A 12830-nucleotide genomic window follows, 5' to 3' on the forward strand; every position below is an offset into this window, starting at 1 on the left:
TTAAAGCAGTCAAACTTTGGGCAGAGTGGAGGGAATCTTATGGACTTCAATTATTTTTAAGCTTATTTTTTTTATTTGTTAAAATTTATTCACTTTGTATCCCAGCTGTAGCCCCCTCCCTCATCACCTCCCATGCCCCTTCCCTAGTCCACTGATAGGGGAGGTCCTCCTCCCATTTCCTCTGACCCTAGCTTATCAGGTCTTATCAGGACTGTCTGCATTGTCTTCCTCTGTGGCCTGGTAAGGCTGCCTACCCACCTCAATTTTTAACTGGCACTCCTTATGTGTCTTTATTAACTCTGGTTATTTGGTACCACTGCTTTTCTTTGGATAGGCACACCATTTCTCTAATCAGGTTTGCAATTTGTTTGGGAACCTTGTTTCTCATTGGCTCAGTGAAGGTGACTTTCAAGAGAAGCACTTTATAAAAGAAAACTCTAAACGTATCATCAATAAGTAACAGGAAATTCACCTGTCTCTGTGCCCTCTCTGGGGGCCTTTCAGCAGGCTGTGGTCGAGTTCTTTGGAAAGAAAACAAGCTCATCAGCATGCTAATGATCGTTGCAGTTATGGTTGTACAACCAGGTGAGATAAAGGATTTGGGGACTGATGCTTAAAGCACGATACAATTAGGTCATAGCTTCAGTGTTTAATGTAAAAATGGAAAATTGTCTTTATTGACAAAGATAATAAAGGAAAGACCAAAGCTATTATAGTCCAAAGACCAAAGTTATACTCAATGATTTTTACCTGCTGTAATTTTAGGTTCACTATGTCATAAAATAATAAAGAACCTGCCAGGATTGCTGCAACCATGAATCATCTGAAGGAATGGGCGGGCATGGGAGCGTTAGCAGGCCTTCTGGTGTTGGTCTCCTTGGTTTGCCTGTGGTATATATGCAAGATTAGAGTCTCACAACAGTGTGATGCAGCCATGATCATTCAGGCCTTTACAGCCATTGAAGCAGGACATTCTCCCCAAGCATGGTTGGCTACCATAAAAAGTTAAAATGTTACGCTCAGGATGCGAGGCTAAGCACTGCACTCAGGGTCAGCCGCTTTGGACCCAGAGAAGAGCATGTCTGATTGCATGCGGGTTGATGCCCCAGGTCCCGCCTCTGAGAAAAAGGTATCGGACGGGTCTGATGCTCTTTGGGTGGATGACACCTAAATGAACATCGGTACAAAGTCCCAAGTTATTTCTAATATCAGAGATCAGACCTCTACTCTTGCCTGATGTGTCTAAAACAAAAAGGGGGAACTGTAGAGAGCTGCGGAATGCTATGCCTTAAAGATGGAGCTGGTTTCTGCCTTCCACCTTCCCGATGGTGAGTGCTCTCTGTCATGAACAATTCCACATTTGGCTAAGGCTGAGGATCTGGCTTGCTTCCATGTATGTGGACCTATCTGCATTGCCCACATGGCATGCCTGGGCTGACTACCCAGAGGCTATTTAAACTGTGGGCTGGCTTTCCCCAGGGTCCGAGGATTGTTCAAGGTTCCTGAATAAACTGCATTGAAAAAAAAAAAAAGAACCTGCCAAATACAGGAGAAAAGTGCCTTAAGTGATTTATAGATTTACTGACTTCCGTGCATCTCCATAGGCTCTTTATGAAGATAATTCTGTCATGAGCCCATGAAAGATATAAACACGGTGATTCATGGCCCAGTTGATTTGCTGTCCCTGCTTCTCAGAATGTCAGTCACCATTATATAAGGGTCACACAATTTGGATACAAGTGCTACCTGCATTGTGCATAGTAGGTCAAGGAGACAGAGACAGCCAAAGGCTTATTAAAATGTTACTGCGTTATGCTCAGCAGGCCAAGAGGAATTGAGAAAAATGGAATGAAGCTGGGTTTGTGTGTGTGTGTGTGTGTGTTTGTGTGTGTATGTGTGAGTCATAGGAATGTTCTGTGATGTCAAGAGGTATTGCTTAAGATGAAGAGATGGTTTACAGAAAAACCAAGGAGATACTCAATTTTCCTTCTGCACTTAAGAAGCCATAACTTAGAGCAACAGGATTCTTCGAACTCCACAGCTCTGAAGCGTCATGAGAGGAATAGAACATTCATAAATCTTAATTTTCAGTTTAGTGTTGAAACTTCTAGTAACGTCCCTTGTTTCATTTCTGCATCTGCCTGAAAGTCTCGTTGACTCTATGAATGACGCTGGTGACAGTGCAGAAGGGTTTCGCCCCTGACTAATCCTTTAACAGCCGTCCTCATTGTTATGCTGTTCTCATTGTTACAAAACATTTTACTGCATTTAGAATGGCAACCGTCCCGTGCACAAAATAAACAGGGACGTTCAAATATTACCACCAAACAATAAGACTGTATTAAGAATGTCAGGAAAAAGTCCCAAGACACACACTGAGTGGGTCTGTGGCTGGGGGAGGGCCCAGGCCTGTCAACAATCTGTTCCCATTGATGTCATTCCTATCGCTCAGACACTTGGACTTTAAAACTCTTTTTCAGTGTGTACTTCTTGACTAGATTGCAACAGTTCTCAGGCCACGAGGAACTAAGCCAAAAACGTTTGCATTACTTTTCCTTCTCCCTGAAGACTTCAAGCTTGCTGTTTCAAAGAACTCTGGATACCACAATGAGCCAAGTATTTGTGGAGAAGTGTCTCTTGGGGAGAGAGCTGTGAGCTGCGATTCCAGCCTCCCAAATGTCAAGTGTTGCTCATTCCTGCATTGCTTCCGCTAAGCTTGCGCAGTCCATTTTATTTTAATTTGAGAAAGTTTGCTTCCACTGATAGGTCAGGGAACTTTTACTTGCTCTTTGCATCTGACTCTGAAACATAAAAGTCTGATTAATCCCGCTTACTGGAATTTCAGTGTTTTCATCAAAACCACAGTTTCCACCTCCAGTTTCATACAAGAGCAAAATCTCAACTGGCAAACATCCTCTTTTCTTCTTGGTTGATGTGAATCAAAGTCTCTACTGTGGCAAAATAAATAGGGAAGACTCATCATGACTTTTTTCAATTGAAAGAAAATTGTCTTCAAGGGTATTTAGAGAGACGCTAGCTCGTGAAGTGTCTAGCTGAGATTTTAATCAGTGGTCTGCCAAGACTAAACCTTTCACTGTTTTCCATCTTTTGTACACAGAGGACATTCTAGGCAGGCAAAAACAACACTATACACAGTGGAGTCACATCCTGTGAAAATCATAAAACAACACAAATCCTGCAAAAAAAAGACTTGGTTGATCAATCACTGTGATGATCGTTAGGAAGATGAAGGAACACCAGCTAACCTCAAACAAGTTTTCTCCTGCAACTACAGTTCCGTTATTACTCCCCTATGTCACTTGAGTTCCACATCCGGACCTCTGGGATGCTGTGGAAGAACTTGGGCAAGGAGGATCTATCGGAATCTTCCAAGACAAGTTCTGACTATGAAAAGGTTGATACAGGTGCTGATCTGGAATGCCCGGTTCAGCGACACAGAAGGATAGATGACATTTACAGGAAAATGGGTGTGACTCATATCAAGCAAATAAGTCAGACTCAGTAGGACAAATAATGCTTGTTTTCACTCACTTGTAGATACTAGATTTTTAAATACACATATATATTTATGTTTGTACTTAACCATCCATCCACCCATCCATCCCATCTATGACATGAAGGTGGAATAGAGACTTTCCAAGAGAGTGAATAGGACTAGTTGGAGGGAGGAGGAGAGGAGAGAGGGGAAAAAAGGGATAGGAGTGGAGAGGAGAAAGGATTAGGGAGGTGTGAGTTTGTTCAAAGCAGGTGTTATACTGGTGTTAAAAAAATGTCTAATGATACTCATCACTATGCATAACAAATTTCTATTGAAAAGATATTTCCAGACCCTTCTGCTTAAAACATTTACCAAGAGATTTAAAAGTAGAGATACTCATATTCCATTCTCGGAGTTTCTGATTCAGTATGACAATATATTGACTTTTTTTTCTCCTCCAGATTGTTCTGGATACAGTTATATCTGCGGAATTCTGTCTTTAGTTGCCAGTTTATAACTGTGGCAACAAAGAAAACGTGGTGAATTATTTGATCAAATATGTAGATAGTGCTGAATTTGACATGTAAAGGCAATATTCCTGCCTTTTGTTTAATCTGTAGATCATCCCTAAATCTCCTGTGGTTTGCACAGCTTCTTGGACTCCTCATGAGCCTGCTGATAAGCAGTCAGATGGAATCTCCTTAGGAAAAATAATGTGCTGGCACTGGGTAAACACCGGGAACCCATAAAGCTACTTGAAAATACATGTTCTGAAAAACCTACTCAATCATAGTCTTAAGGAGGGCACAGGCTCCATTCTTTTTTTTTTAATTAAAAAAAGGGAACAGTTTAATATTCAATGATGTCTAAGCCCATTAACATCTGCCTGGCTACCTAAAAAATTGTCATATATCTACAGTGATCTGAACAGAGGGAAGGAAGGTGTGTGTTTTCATGTTCTTCTTTACTTTTTGCACACTAATAGCCTCTCAGAATTTTGGAGAAATTTGCTCTACATACCCAAGGCTGTTGCTTTGTTTCTGCTGCAGATTCTGCTGTTACTGAACCCTTCAGATAAAGAAAATCAGTGTCCACGGAGTCAAATCCATTGGCTCTTCATCATTATTATTGAAGAGCCAATGCATTTGGAGAAGTGGCCTCAGAGGTGTAATGCTCCGTTCTTACCTAAATCTCGGTTGACTTTAAAAAGCAGCTAACTTTGACACTCTCTGAATTATACTAATGGTGAAGAGAATCCATTAGCTGGTGTTGGGTACCAAAGCGCAACACTGCCACGGAAATCATGCTAACTTAGCCAGGATGTTTGTGTGTCATTATTCTGTGGTTAGCTGTACATTTGACCCCCCAGGTGTTCAGTAACATTCAGAAAACCTGCTGGGGTGTGTGGGGTAGAGCTTTAACATTTGAAACACACAAGAGATTTCAGATACAGCTTAAAGTCAACCTAGAGGAATGAGTATGAGTGTAGGGAACAGAGCACTCTAGATGAGAAAACAAAATGCATGGAGGGATTAAGATGGGAACTGGTGTCGGATGATGGCAGAATAATCTATAGACAGAGCAAAGCGTAAGGTGTGGGAATAATGGAAAACAGAACTGCGGAATAGATTGGTGTCTGAAAAGCAATTTGAGCTAAGAAGACATTGTGTATGTAGGGGTGAGAAGGGGTAAGTGGTACAGTATAGAGAAGGGTGGAAGGCTGGATGTATGGAAACTCCTGCCACAGATTATTTAGGAAGTGTGTGGACTGGCACTGTGAATACAGCACTGAGTGATATGAAATACAGTGTTGGCTCCTGTAGAGGCTTGCCTCCAAATAATTTCAATTAATGAAAAGAAAGACATTGTACAATATGAGCTAACTCACTGTATTCACTAATCCTATGGCACTTTTGTGGGTATGACTTGAGTCTTGCTAGAAGCAAAGCCTTTGTATGATTAGATTCAATGATGAATATTTTTTACACACGTTAAATGCAAAAATGTATCTGAATATCATAGGCATGTGCTGGAGTCTCAAGCCTACTATGATATAAAATAAGTTTTTCTGCTACTGTATTTTATCTTTTAAAAGTGTTTGGGTTTTTTTCTCAGAAGTCCTGTCCAACTTTTCTCACTATTACATTAAAATATACTTCTTTTACCATTCTCCTTGGAAATTCCCAGAGATTGTAATGTTATCAACCTCAGGAATTTTGTAGTCAGTAATCTCTCTCTAATCACATGCTCAGTCTCCAAGTGGGTTACCTAGTAAAGCGAACAGACACTGTCTTTGATATAAACTCAGTTGTTGGCTCTTTGATCACCTCTCTCTGAGGGGGAGCAGCCTTAGCAGGCCACAGAGGAAGACAATGCAGACAGTCCTGATGAGACCTGATAGACTAGGATCAGAAAGAAGGGGAGGAGGTCCTCCCCTATCAGTGGACTTGGAGAGGGGCATGGGAGGAGATGAGGGAGGAAAGGTGGGATTGGGAGGAAATAAGAGAGGGGGCTACAGCTGGGTTACACAGTGAATAAATTATAATTAATATAAAAATAAAAATAAAACTTTTCACATATAGTTAAAAAATTGTCTTCACAGGGATAAAAATAGAGCAGAGATTGAGGGAATGTACAACCAATGCCTGGCCCAACCTGAGACCCACCCCATGGAAGAGAGCCAATCCCTGACACTATTACCAAGACTCTGATATGCTTGCAGATATGCCTAGCATATCTGTGCTCTGAGAGACTCCACCCAGCAGTAGGTCAAAATAGATGCTGAGACTCACAGCCAAACATTAGGCAGAACTGGGGAGAGCCTTAAAGAATTCTGGAGGGAAGGATAGAAGGACCCAGAGGAGACAGGAGCCCCACAAGAAGGCCAACAGAGTCAATTATCCTGGGACCAGCCAGGCGTGCAGAGACTGAAGCAGCAACCAAGGACCATGCATGGACTGGACCTATGCTCCATACACAGGTGTAGCCAATGAGCTGCTTGGTCTTCATGTGGATTCCCTAGTAAGGGGAGCTGAGGCTGTCTCTGACATGGACCCTGTTGACTGCTTTTTTTTATCACTCCCCCTGAACCCCCCGAGGCCACAGGATGCTCTCAATCTTGATGAGACTTAATGTGCTGGGATGGGTAGGTAGAGGGACTCTCCTTTACTAAGGAGTAGGGGAGGAGAAGAGGAAGGGGGTTACTATTGGGATGTAAAGTGAATAAATAAATAAATAAATTTATAAAATGTTGGCTTCAATTATTACTATGAATAACAGGAGGAAGATAATTTGTCTATCCTACTTTCAAACGTAACCATGGCAATATGAATTTTCCTCAATGAACAATGAGATCTTCTTTTCATTGTAAAAGTCTTTTGACTAAATGGGAGTTGAAGGTTGGGCTTTGTGCTGACAATACTTCAGTTAATTGTAGCACACGTTGCTACATCTTAGTGGGGACAATTCAGTGGAACCAGGACTCTTCATGTCACAATTTCTTTTGTATTTCCAGTTCTGTTAACTCCTGCAGTTCTTATCTTATCCATGGGTCTCTTTGCCTCAGTAGAGCAGATTAGGAAGCTCCTTATAGCTGAGGTTACTTCTGCTTTCTCCCTGAAGGAAGAACCACTGGAGGTAACAGTAGCTTGCTGAAATATCATTTCCATCAGAGCTCTACCTCAGATGTTGATTACACCATCAACTGGAATTCAAACAGAGGATTAGGAGGAGATCCATGTATCCATCGGCCAGGGAAGTCTGGCTAAAGTGTATAGTTGTATTCTCAGGCAGATGAAGATGATTTATGCCCAACTAGGGCATTTGATATTTGTAAAGAAAATGAAAAATCTTTAGCAGTGAGGAACCCTGGTGCAAGTGTGTCTCAGGCGAATGCTTCTCATCTTCATCTTTCCAGACCAAGGGTTTAAAAACTGCATGCACAGTGCTGCAGCAGTATGCTAGCTGGAATTTGGGGTTCAGTCTCATAGTTCCACATCTGGTATTTATTAAGAGGCTCACCTTCGGTTTGGCTTATGCTTTTAACAATATGGTTTCTAGGTTGGCTGGGAAGATCATTTGAGAGATCTTGGCACAAATCTCCCACCTCTCCAGGCAATTGTTGATGTTAGATATTGGGCTTGGTTTCCACCCAATGCCAGATTCTCCCAGCAGATGTCATTGCAAGGTAGATTTGCTCGGCAAGGCATTTTTAGAAGCACAAGTAGACATTTCCTGTAGCAGTGATGTGTGCAGTTGGTGATGGATTTAATTCCTTCTGCTCTCAGCATCCTGGAGGCTGTTGCACAGATATAAATAGCCTGTGAGGATTCCTGTCTGCCATTCCATAATGTAGGAATAGGATGTATATTCCTCAGTTTGAATAAGAGAAGCGCTGCAGCCTTGCATCAGGCTGCTGAAAAGCCTACCCAGCTTAGCAGAAGCCATGGGGCAATGCAATGCACAGGACACAAAAGCACTATAGAGGAGACAGGCACGTAGCTAGGTCCACATGAAGTGTGAGAAACTGGTCATGCCAAATGGGCAGCATTATCAGCTCTGACCTCATGCTCTCAGCGTCGAATGGAAATGACAGAAGAGTGTAGTCATGGATGCGCCTAATCACGGGCTCCCACCGTGCTTGTCCGAGCGTGTAGCCAGGCCTTACCTGAAAAAGAAGAGGACAGCTATGTTGGAATTGCCTGACTTATTTTACAGACATTAAACTCGGGTGGAAAAAAATAGTTCCTCCCACACCCCAGGGAGAGAAAGGGAAGGAAATAGGAGGAGAGGAGAGGGAAGGCAAGGCAGGGCACACTGAACTATTTTCTCTAAATTCAAATGGAAGTCAGTCTAAATTCTCATTTGTGTTCATGTGGGCATATAGCGATTCATTTTTATTTTCTGTGATTATTTCATTATGGTCTTTAAAAAAATATTTAAGAACTTCTGAAGCCATGATCACTTTTTCATTGCTTGATTTCTTTCTTTCTTTCTTTCTTTCTTTCTTTCTTTCTTTCTTTTTCTTTCTTTCTTTCCCTCCCTTCCTTCCTTCCTTCCTTCCTTCCTTCCTTCCTTCCTTCCTTCCTTCCTTCCTTCCTTCCTTCCTTCCTTTCTTTCTTTCTTTCTTTCTTTCTTTCTTTCTTTCTTTCTTTCTTTTTTTCTTTCTTTCTTCCTTTCTTTCTTTTCTTATTTATCTGTTTGTTTGTATGTGGTGTTTGTCCTCCCAACCCTGTGTGTGTGTACACACGTATGTGTTCTCCAGTGCAGGTGCATGTGGAAGCCAAAGGCTGATGCTTCCCCTGTCCCTTCTTCACCTTATTCTCTAACACAGGCTGGTGCCGGGGAGATCTGGGATCTGTCACACTCTAGTGCTGGGGTTAAAGGCATGTGGCCTCACACCAGTTTTTATGTGTGTGCTGGAGGTCAGAATGTGGATTAGCAGGCAAACATTTACCCATAGGACCATTTCTGTAGGCCTTGATTGGGTTTAAAATTTTCTGAAGAGCCTCTTCTAAAATCTGGAACCATTCCCTCTGCATTTCTCTCTCTCTTTTCTCTCCCTCTCTGTCTTTTCCTCTGTCTCTCTGTCTGTCTCTGTCTATGTCTCTGTCTATCTCTGTCTCTCTCCATCTGTCTCTGTTTCTCTGTCATGTCTCTCTGTCTGTCTCTGTCTCTCTGTCATGTGTGTCTGTGTGTCTCTGTCATGTCTCTTTGTCTCTGTCTCTCTCCATCTGTCTCTGTCTCTCTGTCATGTCTCTCTGTCTCTGTTTCTCTGACATGTCTTTCTGTCTGTCTCTGTTTCTCTGTCATGTCTCTCTGTTTCTGTCTCTCTGTCATGTCTGTCATGTCTCTGTCTCTGTCTCTCTGTGAGCCTTCTCTGTCTCTCTGTCTGTCTCTGTCTGTCTTTCTCTGTCTCTCTGTCATGTCTCTGTCTCTCTCTATCTGTCTCTGTCTCTCTGTCATGTCTGTCATGTCTCTGTCTCTCTGCAAGTACTCTCTATCTCCCTGTCTGCATGGCAACTTTCCTGGCCCCAATCCATGGGACCAGTGACCCTGCCTAAGAGCTACTCCCAACAAACTTGCCTTTGTACTTAAAAATATGAAAAATCCAGAACCATACAATATATGACAGAGAGTTAACTGAGAGATAAAACATCTAAAGAAATTTTAATACTGTCTATGTGGCAATCAATAATTATATCAAGCTTTCTGCTTCAAGTAAGAAAGACACAACTGTCAAAGGTGGTAGGTGGGAATGTGAAGACACGGGGGAAAGATGCATGCTTACTCTCAGCATTTGTTAAATAGGATAACCATCATTGGTCATTTAAAGTCTAGGTCACCCAGACTGCACTTGACCTTGTCTAAAAAGGCTATGCTGGCACTCTAAGCTGTAAGCAGCCGTACCCCAGCAGCTAGTTAAGGAAAATGGGGAGGGCAGCATGAGAGGGAGACACGCTTATCAGAGCAAATGGCAAAATAGATTCCAATGAACATTCATTTTATACCAGAGGACTTTAGTTACAGTGGGTACACATAATTCATATTTCAAAGAGCAGCATTTTCTAAAAGGGTAAGAAAAATTGTTCCCGTGGACCTTAAGAAGTTTTCCATTGCTGAATTCCAGGATCTGGGGAGAATTCCCTGTGAAACTCGAGGCACATTTGAAAATGGGATTGGTCTTTGACTCTGCAGCCTCATGCCAAGATTCTGCCTCTCTTCTTTTTCTGTCCATGAGGTATTGCTTTGGGGTGAGAGTTCATGTAACCTTGGCAGACAGCCCCTCATCTTCTACGCCAGGTGAGTTTTTGCCAAGTGATTTTAATCTAGTAGAAAAGATGGCATAGGCTATGCACACAATGGTGACCAGTGGGTTTTGCCCCACCCCCAAGCCTTACCTGGATTTAACCTTTTGGATTGAAATACTGTTGTTACTGGAGAGGAGCAAACAGTAGGTTCTCAGGGAAAATAATGACGACCTCCATGAACCTCATGTGCCTTGATTTTAACCCGAAGAGGCAGGCACCTCAGACACAGGTACAGATACCTTTCTGTTGCATCCCATTAAAGGGAACAATATTTGACAGCTTGCACAGACACGGTAGTGCTGGACAGTCCAGACTTCATGCTCTGCCTTCCCTCTACCCTTCTGCCCAGTTCAGTTCTCACATGGTCCCGGGAACAAGGTCTGATTATCATCTACCTTTGACAGATGAGAAAATTAATTAGTTCAATTTATATCTTGGTCACAGGCCCCTCCCTCTTCTCCTCCCAGTCCTACCCTCCGTCCTGCATCCCTCTCTTCTATTCCTCAGAATAGGGAAGACCCCCTACCCAGACTCCCCAGCTCATCTATTCACATGAGGATTGAGCTCTTCTTCCTCCCTGTGGTCTGATAGGGCAGTCTCATCAGGGAAAAGTGGTTAAAAAGCAGGCAACACAGTCCATGTCAGAGATATCCCCCACTCCCCTAACTACTGGGCCCACATGAAGCCTAAGATGCCCATTGGACTTATCTTCTTGGGGTCTGTGCATTGTAGTATGTCTATCCTATACTATCTGACTAAAATCGACCTATACGTGAGTACATACCACGTGTGTCTTTCTGGAACTGTGTTACATAACTCAGGATGATCTTTTGTGTTCCATACATTTGTCTGCAAATTTCATGATTTCCATCTTATACCTGTCAGAATAAAGATAAAAAACTCAAGTGACAAAACATGCTGGCAAGGATGTGGAAAAAGGGGAACCCTCCTCCATTTCTGGTGGGAATGTAAACTTATACAAGCACTTTGGAAATCAATCTGACACTTTCTCAGAAAACCAGCAATAGCCATACCTCAAGACCCAGCTATACCACTCCTGGGCATATGCCCAAAAGATGCTACACTTACAACAAGGACATTTGCTCAGCTATGTTCATAGCAGCTTTATTGGCAATAGCCAGAAACTGGAAACAACCTAGATGTCCCTCAACTGAAGAATGGATAACAAAACTGTGGCACATTTACACAATGGAATACTACTCAGCCATTAAAAACAAGGAAATTATAGACTCTGATTTTTAAGGGACTTTACTGAGATGAGGACAGTTTATAAATGATATAACAAGTAATTTTTCAAAATATACAACTGAATATGATCCAGTATATGATGTAGCATCAGTGTGGTTATTTTATCCTATTGTCTGAGCCTCGATGGGGTTGCCATACTGGAACAAAATCCCATATGGAAAGCTTTGCTTACATTCAAGAAATGAGCGACAACATTGTTGTCCATTTTCATCTTGCAAAAATAGAGTTTGTTAAAAAATAACTAATAATAAATGTCATACTGAGAGTCACCTAACCCATTTGCTTTCATGTAACTGGATTTTTTTTTCTGAAAAAAAAAAAGAAAAAGAAAAAAGAAAATCAATTGTGTGTTGGGGGGCAGATGTGCACGTGTGTGGATTGAGGCTATGGAGAAATACCGTTTCATTGTCGTGTGTGTATGTGAATCTAAAACTGCCTTCAAAGAACTGTGAAGCTTAACCTTGGCTGTAAATGTTGGTTAAAATTTCAGTTCTGCAACTCATATTAACGGACCTTGAAAAATCGTTTCTCTCTTTGAGTCAGAGTTTTTTAATCTCTGCAGTGAAGACACCAATAGGTTGGCTCCGTCCCCTTCACACCAGTCCCTTATGCATGCTCAAGATAAAGATGCTTTTTCCCCTGTAAATCCCTGTGCCACATTGGAGGGATGTGGTGAGTTTGTGGCGAACGATATGGAAAACAAGTATCCGTTTTCCCTGTCAGATGAGACTGGAACCTCACAAGCTCAGAGACAATCCAGGCAACCAAGCTTGTAACTGGCACACTCTTCCTCATGGGGGGATAGGGATGATGCTCATCGTGGTCATGTGACACACCTGCACGGTGTGTTCTGTTTGTGAAGAGCATCCGGGCAAGCAGTAGCAGGTACGTTTTTTAAAAGTTCTGCTCAGCTCCCCTTCCTGCGTCCCTTGGCCAGAAGCCATGAGGAGATCCTCTAGGAAGTTCATCAGAGGCCCTTACCCAGCTTGCGCCTCCTCCTGCTTTTAACAGGTGGAAAACTGCTCTTTAGTCACGGCTAAGATACTTCCAGAAGAGGGTAATTATCTCTCTTTCCTGGAGGCACCATTGCTGGGCGTCTAAATGATTTCTTTGGCTCCCTTCTAACTTTGTTATTTTGATTCTCCAAACCACAAGCACATCCAGTTTGTGAAACGGAGATTTAAAGCATCTTGGCATGAGGAATAGTTCAGAGAATCTGATGAAAGCCACCGTCCTGTTGGCTTGGAAAAAAA

The sequence above is a fragment of the Meriones unguiculatus genome, chromosome 1 (assembly GCF_030254825.1).
Source record: "Meriones unguiculatus strain TT.TT164.6M chromosome 1, Bangor_MerUng_6.1, whole genome shotgun sequence".
Classification (NCBI taxonomy): domain Eukaryota; kingdom Metazoa; phylum Chordata; class Mammalia; order Rodentia; family Muridae; genus Meriones; species Meriones unguiculatus.